The 9258-nt window shown below is 42.0% G+C and overlaps 1 pseudogene; it reads left to right on the top strand.

The window, feature by feature from the left end:
- The first annotated feature begins 4715 nt into the window (after positions 1 to 4715).
- On the top strand, positions 4716 to 5096 carry LOC110314505 (annotated as a pseudogene).
- Positions 5097 to 9258: the final 4162 nt, after the last annotated feature.

Here is a 9258-nt window from a genome sequence, read left to right as displayed (position 1 = left end):
GAGAGAGAGAGAGAGAGAGAGAGAGAGAGAGAGAGAATGCGGATTTCCAGATGGAGGGGCCAAGCTGTAATAGGGCATGACTGAAGAAAGAGGGGACAGGTGCCTTTAATTCCAGCACTTGGGAGTCAGAGGCAAGAGAATCTTAGAGTTTGAGACCAGCATGGTCTACAGAGCAAAGTCCAGGACAGCCAGGGCTGCACAGAGAAGCACTGTCTCAAAACAAACAAATAAACGAACAACGACAATAAAAATCAAAACTAAAAAAAAAAGAAAGAAGGAGGACGAGAAGGAAGAGGAGTAAAAAAAGGAGAAGGACACGAAGGGTGGCATCATGAGCCCATATGTGGGGACAGAAAGCAAAGAACATAAGCAAATGGTAATAAGATCCTTAAGCAAAGCCGAGGGAGGGAAATCAAGGACATGGGCAGCCAGGACCCCAGCTGGGTTATTTTTGCTTGTGTTTCAGCTGGAGAATCTGAGCCCAGTTCATAGAGCCAGGATGAAGGGAGGACCAATGAGGCCCTCTGTACTCTAAGCTGTAAAATTGTTTCAGTCCAGACTGCAGTGCTAGATTTTCCTCCCTAGGTGCTCTGCAAACCTTGGTAGAATAAATGTACAGGGGAGGGTAGCTTGGCACTCTGCAGCTTCTTAGGAGAATGTGCTCCACTCTGCCAACCTTGGCTTTGAGTCTAGTAGAAATCAAGTCTAGCTGCACACTACTTGCGAGGTCTGATTTTCCAAAAGTGGGCAGCATTTGCTGCTCATCCCTCCCTATTCTGGAACAAGACAATTTGAGGGAACTTAACAAGAGAGGGATGTGGGCTGGAAAACGGGAGTTTGACCTGTCTAGAAGTGTTGTATGCATATAATGACATTTATTAATGTTAATTACTAATGTCAACCAATTTGGCCATTGATTGATATGGTAGATTGTGTGTTGCTCCTAGTTCATCTTTTCTCATAGTGTTAAGGACTATCTGGGGACTTTGCCCTTCCTGAATATGTTTCCCCAGTGAGCATCATGAGAAGTCTCAGAGGGAGGAAAGTGGCTGCTGAGAACTTCCTGCTCCCCACCTTAAAGGACCATGGGTAAAGAGTGAATGTTTTTACAGTGAAGCTCCTTTTGGTAGGCTTTTCTTTTCTGTGATGTTGAAAACACTGGCTAATCTTTAAATGGTTTATCTCAGTATGAGTTCATCTTCCTTCCCCTTTTGGAAGGGGCCTCCTCAAGTTCCTCTAAGCCTAGCTGACTTGCTTCCTCTTACAAGGCATCAATATATCCTTCAAAAGAGAGGACCAACTGGGAAGAAGGAAACTACCCAGTCTTCATCGACTCCACTCATCGGAGATAGCTGCAAAGCAACCAGTGCTCCTCAACCCAAAGTCAGACATAAATGTCATGAGGCTCTATGCCCATAACTGATGGGATTCCTTAGGTGAGTCTGTCTGAAACTAGGTTCCCCCTTCAGCCTAAGAAAAACCAGACAAGTCCTGGGCACTGATAACACAATTAATGAGAAACAGATGCGGTATCCAAACTGCCTTTTGACTACAAAACCTGGTCCCTGTAGGATGGGCTTATGAGCAAAGGAGAAACAGAAACCTGAGTCATGGTCATTGATGTCACAATGGTAGAAATTTCAGACACTTGACATTTCAGGCTGTGTGTGCTGAGGAGGTGGGGGATGAGGTGTAAAATATACAAAATATATCAAACTGATTATTTTAGGCATCTGAAGTGTATAGTCCATTGAAATTAAGTGTATCCACAGCGTCATTTAACTGTCACCACTTTCTGTCCTTCAGATTTTGTTGTCTTTCCAAGTAGAAACCAGGGACAACCAATTGATTTTGAATTCAGGTTGTGACACTTAGAAGCTCTGTAAGTTTGTATACATTCCTTAGCCTTTCAGGGCCTCGACTTCATTTATAAGATGAAGATGATAAGATGATTTGTCTGGTATGATTGTATGTGCATAATAATATTTACTAAAATTAATTACTAATGTCCATCATTGGGCCAATCTATTAACATGTTAGTTTTTGTGTTGCTGTGACCAAAATACCTGGAAGAAAGTGCATTTGCAAGGCTGTAAAAAGTCAGTAAGATGAGATTGTCCAGTGCCTGCCATACATCATTTCCCCAACAAACACTGGCCAGCTCATCCTTATCGTTGCTACTGTGTAACAGAATGGGAAATTCATGCCTCCTCAGCCTCTAGGTTATTTTTTTCTCCACCAACATAATGAACATTACAAATAATGATAAAAAATTCTGCCCCCACCTCTAAGTAGAAGAAAGAGGCAAACAACCCCATTGATGTATACATGACTAAGCATATCTGCCCACCTCCTAGAAAACATCAGCCTATTTACATGGCTACAAGGTACCCCCTTTCATTTGTTTCTTATCGCAGGTCCAGGGCTGAACAGTGCCAGAAATAAGTAAGTCAGCTTCCCATTTCTGAGAAAGGGGCAGGAAAATCTCTTTTAGATATTTCCCAAGGCTACGTACTCATTCCTCCTGGGCACTTTTCGCCACTGGCAGCATCCTTCCTGGGGATGATGGTTATGCCAAGAAGAACAAAAAAAGAAAAAGGATGCCATTCTACTTGGCCTGTCCTGCTACTTCTGGAGTGCCCCAACTCAACTTCTTCCCTCTTACAGTGCTAGCTTTGAGCTTCAGATGTTCAAGGGCAGAGAAGAGAGGAGTGGGGCACAATGGGAGAGAGTGGGAGATGGCTATGGTCCCAATTTCTTGCTTATTTCTCAGTCCTCAGGAGGGCTTCTACAACGCCACAGACAAATCTAGATCCCAGAAATCTCTTGCCAGTAATTCATAACCTTAATTCACAGGGCTCCCTATCTTTATGCGCCACCCTGCCCTGTTTGAAGTAGAAGAGTTGTGGTTCAGTTCCAAGCACCTCTAGCAAGTTGCCTCTGTTTCTGACCTCAAGGAGAGCCAGGTTGTTTCTTCAAGCTTTTAGTACTCTGGTCCAGCAGGAAGGATGGATACCATCGTTAGCTGACAACAGACACTTTCTGACATCCCTGCTTAGTTCACTAGCTCCTTGTCCTCGAATCACTGTCCTATTTCCTGCTACTGTCTGTCTCACATCCCTTGGTTTTCTTGGTTTTGTTAAAGCTCTCCATGGCAAGGCTAGCTTCCTTTTTGTGCTCCTCGATCTTTCCAATGTGGCCCTCTGGAGATGGCATTTCCAGTAGCCTTTCATAGTCATTCATTCACAATAGTATCTGAACTCCTAGTCCTTGCTTCGTCTTCACATAGGAAATACTCATTAAGCTCTCAATCCAAATTGATAAGCATTTTCTATTAAAAACAAAACAAGCAAGCAAGCAAACAAACAAACAAAAAAAAATGGGTAAGCGCAGAACCAAAAGAACCTGAGAAACAGTGATTCTGTTTATGGGAAAATGCAGGCAAGCCTAAGCAATGGATGTCCACATGCATACCGTGTTTATAAATTGGGCATGGCTTAGATGGTCAGAGGATAAAGGAACCAAACACATCAGCAAACCATTTGCAAGTAGAGTCGTTCACCAGTAGAGGGCAGCACGCATAGCAGTGAGACAACCCAATCTGGACGTGGCTTTCCTTGACTAGGAGACAGGATTCTGTGGTGACAGATCTGAGACTCTGTACCCATTTTGTGAAAAGTCAAGAATGGGCTAGGAGCTAGCTGAAGATGAAAAGGCACAGGTTTTCCTCGTATCCATTAAATTTAATTGGGGGGAGGGTTCCAAGGAACACAATTCTTTATGTACTGATGATATGTTAAAAATGGTACTGGGGGCCTGTAAAATGGCTCAGCAGGTAAAGGAACCCGTGGCCACTCCTGAACACCTGAGTTCAATCCCCAGAAAGTGGAATAAGAGAACAGAAAACAGATTCCCACATGTAGTCCTCTGACCTCCATCTGACTCATGTACACACACATACACATACACATACACATACACACGCACACAAATACACAAAATAAAAATGTAATAATTTTTAAATGACATGAAATACCAAATAGCATATTGTAACTTGAAACTTATTTTATGCAAAGATCTTATTTTGATAAGATTTTCTGAGGCCTTTACAATTAGAAGAGAATTGAAAAGATTGGCAATTTAGCACTTTTAATTAAATATAACAGGCATCTAAAAAGTATAGACAATGTAACAAACACTCTCGACTTTTTTCTTGGTTTTTCGAGACAGGGTTTCTCTGTGCAGCCCTGGCTGTCCTGGAACTCACTCTGTAGACCAGGCTGGTTTCAAACTCAGAGATCCACCTGCTTCTGCCTCCCGAGTGCTGGGATTAAAGGCGTGCACCACCATCTGGCCACACTCAACCTTCTTTTTGTATAAAGAATTATATGAGTACACTGTCAATCTCTTTGGGTATACCAGAAAAGGACATCAGATCCCATGATAGATGGTTGTGAGCCACCATGTGGTTGCTGGGACTTGAACTCAGGACCTCTGGAAGAGCAGTCAGTGAGTGCTCTTAACCACTGAGCCATCTCACCAGCCCCAACCCTCAACTTCTAAAAAAATTTCAATTGTACAGATCCAGTGCTGGAAACCTGGTCACAATTAAGTCCTTTCACTTCACGAATTACGTGTCAATCGCTTGTCTTCACTGAACTCTGAGACTACTAGCAGTTACAATGCTGAGTGGAAGCTGAAGCCGGGCCCCTCAGATGAGGGCTGCTCCCAGAAGAGCACCTGCAGCTCAGCCTCCAGCAGCAGTTGCACCATCTGCAGAGCCCCAGCAGCCAGACCTGATGGCCCAAATGGCTACCACTGTGGCCGGTGTGGCTTTGGGCTCTGCAGTGGGGCACACCCTGGGTCACACCACCACTGGGGGCTTCAGCAGAGGCAGTAATGCTGAGCCTGCAAAGCCCAACATCACTTACTAAGAGCCTCAGGGAGCCCAGCTGCAGAAACAGCAGTCTTTTGGACCTTGCTCTCTAGAGATCAAGCAGTTTCTGGAATGTGCTCAGAACCAGAGTGATGTCACACTCTGTGAGGGCTTCAACGAGGTGCTGCAGCAGTGCAGGATTGCAAATGGTTTCATCTAATCAAGAAATTCAAGCTGTAAAATTGTTTCTGTATAATTGATAGTACAAGTGTGGACCCTCACTGAGGCTTGTATGTAGTGTTGGTTACTGGGCAAGTGTTTGGCCTCCTTGAACTAACTGTATTGTGATTGTGAGTTTAAAAAAAAATTAAATTGGTTTATTCTGAAAACAACAACAACAAAACACTGAACATCTGTATGCCCTCCCAATCTCACATTCCTGGGGTCTTCTGAGAGCCCATACACATGTTTGTGCTTTTATTCCATTTCTGTGCATCCATAAACAACATGCTTTTCCATGTCTGATAAATGGTAATCTGTTCTGCCCTATGCTGTTTTGTATATTATTCTAGAATCAGAGCAAACACCAGAAAATAAATGACTGTGAGCCATCTATCTACTTTTATACGTGTTTATATCCGAACTTAATTTCCCTTTTGAGTTTCGAGTTTGTCTTTGGCATTTTGGAAGAGGTCATTAGATTTGGGTGAGTTGCCACCCTGCAGGAATCTCAACCTCCCACACACTTCCCCTTGCCAAACTTTTTACTCCCTGGGCAAGGCTGTACCAAGAAAGTGTTTATTTACAGTCAGCAATTCCCAGTAACAGTTTTCAAAAGGCATCCATGAATTGCATGTGTGAGGGATGATATTAGAATTCATATGAAAATGTTTATGGGCAACTTGGATTTCTGCTGAAATATTAATGAGCTATATCTGATTCAGGTTCCTTTCCTTTTTCTGTTTGTTTGTGTTTTTGTTTGTTTTAAGTCTCTGCTCTCAAAGAGGGGCATATGAACACAAATTGATGCCAGGAGTTAACATTGTGCACACAAATTTCAATATCATTCTATTACTGGACAGATAAAACCTCTCAGACATGTACCCCCCTCTTCCCTTTATCTCAACAAGTAGACCATTCATTTTACACAAATGACTATGTTTTTGAGAGTCAAAACCAAGTTATCACTCATTTTCTGGAAAAGGTATAATGACTTAGAAAAAGGCGTCCAGGTCAGAAACATTGAAAATCCGGTCATCCTGAAGAAAGGGGACAGCCCCAACTTATACATTTCCAAAGTGGGGCATCTCGTGTCCCGTTTTCCTCAATGGACTTTTCTTTCCTTTGTCATCCTGATCTGCTGCAGTTGCAGGGAGTTATGAGCGGATTCAAATGGAACTGGCTGCGTAGGCGGGGAGCTGTAAAATGAACGTCAAGCAACCCAGGCAATCTTTGCTAGAAGTGCTTTCCCTGCACTGTAGTTAGGCTACTTTTTGTTTATTTCAAAGAATAACTACCGGAACCAAAACACACTAAAATAGTCATTAGTACACTTCAGAATAATCTTTGAGGTGACAGAAAAAAAGGAACCATTTTTTTTTCCCTCAGAGATTCATTCATGTCATCTCTAAATGCTTACTGAATTTTTACTATTTGGGAATCAGTTTCATGGGGGTTGAGAGTGTAGCAGTAACCAACTCTGGTAAGGTCCCTGTCCTTGGGAATCTGATATTCTAGTGGAGAAAAGCAGATATGCAAAATAATGAAATAAGGTCATTTTGGACAGTAATTTGTGACCTGGAGAAAAAATAGAATAAATCAGTAGAGATAGAGGGTGGATGTGGGTGATTGTCCTTGGAATAATTAGGTAAGGCTTCTCAGATGCAGAAACCTTCCCTAGAGTCCGAAGTGAAAGTGAAGTCTCTGTGACTTGACAATGGAAGCCCTGAATGTATTCCTAAGAAAAATGAAATGAAAAAGTCTATGTACAAACAAAAATGTGTTTGTGAGTGTTCAGAGAAGCATTATTCCCGACAGTGAGAGAGAGAGAGAGAGAGAGAGAGAGAGAGAGAGAGAGAGAGAGAACATGGCTATATACCAACTGAATAAATAGATAAATAAAGTAAGTTATATCCTGTTATATCCATGCATGAAGCATTATTCAATCACAAAGAAGGACTGAAGCACCAATAGAGCCCAGGTAAGTTCTCTCTCTCTCTCTCTCTCTCTCTCTCTCTCTCTCTCTCTCTCTCTCCTTTTTGAGGTTTGCATTTCATTTTTATTATTATTATTGTCTTCCCTGGGCTGGTGATCATCTCAGATTCTAGATTTATATGTTAATTTTTTTCTTTTCTAACATTCCTCCCTGGTGTCTTCTTCTTTATTGGATATTTTCTTTATTTACATTTCAAATGTTATCCCCTTTCCCGGTTTTCCTCCCAGAAATCCCCTATCCCATCTCCCCTCCCCCTGCTTTTATGAGGGTGTTCCCTTCACCCACCCACCCACTCCCACTTCCTGTTCCTGGCATTCCCCTATACTGGGGCATCAAGCCTTCACAGGACCAAGGGACTCCCCTCCCATTGATGCCAGATAAAGCAATCCTTTGCTACATATGCAGCTAGAGCCATAGGTTTCTCCATGTGTACTCTCTGGTTGGTGGTTTAGTCCCTGGCAGCTCTGGGGGGCCTTGTTGGTTGATATTGTTGTTCTTCCTATGGGGTTGGAAACTCCTTCAGCCTCTTCAGTCCTTCCCCTAACTCCTCCATTTCAAATCCCATGCTCAGTCTAATGGTTGGCTACAAGCTTCCTCCTCTGTATTTGTCAGGCTCTGGCAGAGTCTCCCAGGAGTCAGCTATATCAGGCTCCTGTCAGCAAGCACTTCTTACCAGGTAAATTTCAAAACTCTATTAGTAATCAAAATAAGCCAGTCACAAATGTCACGATTTATATCATTCAAAATTTTAAGATGTATTTTACTTTTTGTGTATGTATGTTTTGTCTGCATGTACATACAAACACCACAGGTGTGCTTGATGCCCATGGCAATCTGAAGAAAGGATAAGAGTCCGTGAAACTGGAGTTCTCAGTAGTTGTGAGCCATCATGTAGGTGATGGAAACTGAACCTGGGTCCTTTTCAAGACCTTCAAGTACTCTTAATGGCTGAACCATCTCTTCAGTCCCATTATACAGATCCATTTACATGAAAAATTCCCATAATAGACAAATCCACAGAGACAGAAAGTACAAGTTCAGCAGTAGTTGTAGGATTTGTGTGTGTGTGTGTGTGTGTGTGTGTGTGTGTGTGTGTGTGAGAGAGAGAGAGAGAGAGAGAGAGAGAGAGAGAGNATAGGAGATATAAAGGAATTTTGGTTTCATTGTGAATTATGAAACCATATAGCACTCAATACTATAGTACAGGATAGTTTCCTGTACTATAGACTGTGAAATTGTATACTTAAAAGGGAAATTTTATTATCCTAATGGGGGAAAAAAGACAAGAATTAGATCAAGAACGCTTCAGAAACACATTTTTAACGGAAAATAAAGGGTGAGTAAGCAAAGGAGTTGGGCCACAGTGATAGGAGGAAAGGGGATTTGGGGTCAAGAGAGCCACAGGTGCAGTGAGAGGAAGTAATGATAGGCTTCTTTGAAGAACACAAAGAAACCAGTTACGGGTATTGTGCAGTGAAGGGTGAAAGAGCATAATGAGGGATTGTGTGGAAGAAATACACGGAGACCAGATAGCATGGATTATTTTTAGATGATGTCAATCAATTGGACATCACACCCTACACATAAAGAGTTTTAAAGCAAAGGAACATGAACTAGTAGGAATTTTCCAAAAGATAACTCTACTGAATGAAGCCTAGTTTGTAGTATTGTGTAAGAGGAGAGGCGAAGGGGTCACTGCCATTATTTAAGCAATAGGTATCATGGAGTAAGAGGTAACTTACTCTAGGTGATAGAAAATTATGTGGACTCGGCATGTTTTGGAGGTAGAACTGTCATTATATACTGATACAGTATGGATATAAGAGAAAGACAAAAGGGTACAGTCTCTAAAGTTTTGTTTGAAATTTGTGAAAAAATAAGTGTCATTTCAGTCATCTTTTAAAAATATTTTTGTGCACAAGTATTTTGTCTGAATGTATTTAAGTATATCACATTTGTACCTGGTGCCCTCAGAGGCCAGAAGAAGAATATAGATCTGAAAATGGGCTTATGGATGGTTGTGGCCCCCCACGTGGGTGCTGGGAACTAAACCTGGGTCCTTTGAAAAAGCATCAAGTATTTTTAACTGATGGAACCATTGCCCCAGCACCAAGATTTTGGTTTTCTTTTCTTTTTCTCTTTCTTTTCTTTTCTTTTTTTTTCTTTT

Source organism: Mus pahari, chromosome X (assembly GCF_900095145.1).
Source record: "Mus pahari chromosome X, PAHARI_EIJ_v1.1, whole genome shotgun sequence".
Lineage (NCBI taxonomy): Eukaryota > Metazoa > Chordata > Mammalia > Rodentia > Muridae > Mus > Mus pahari.
The sequence above is the reverse complement of the archived record's forward strand: the minus strand, read 5'-3'. Positions and strand labels throughout refer to the sequence as shown.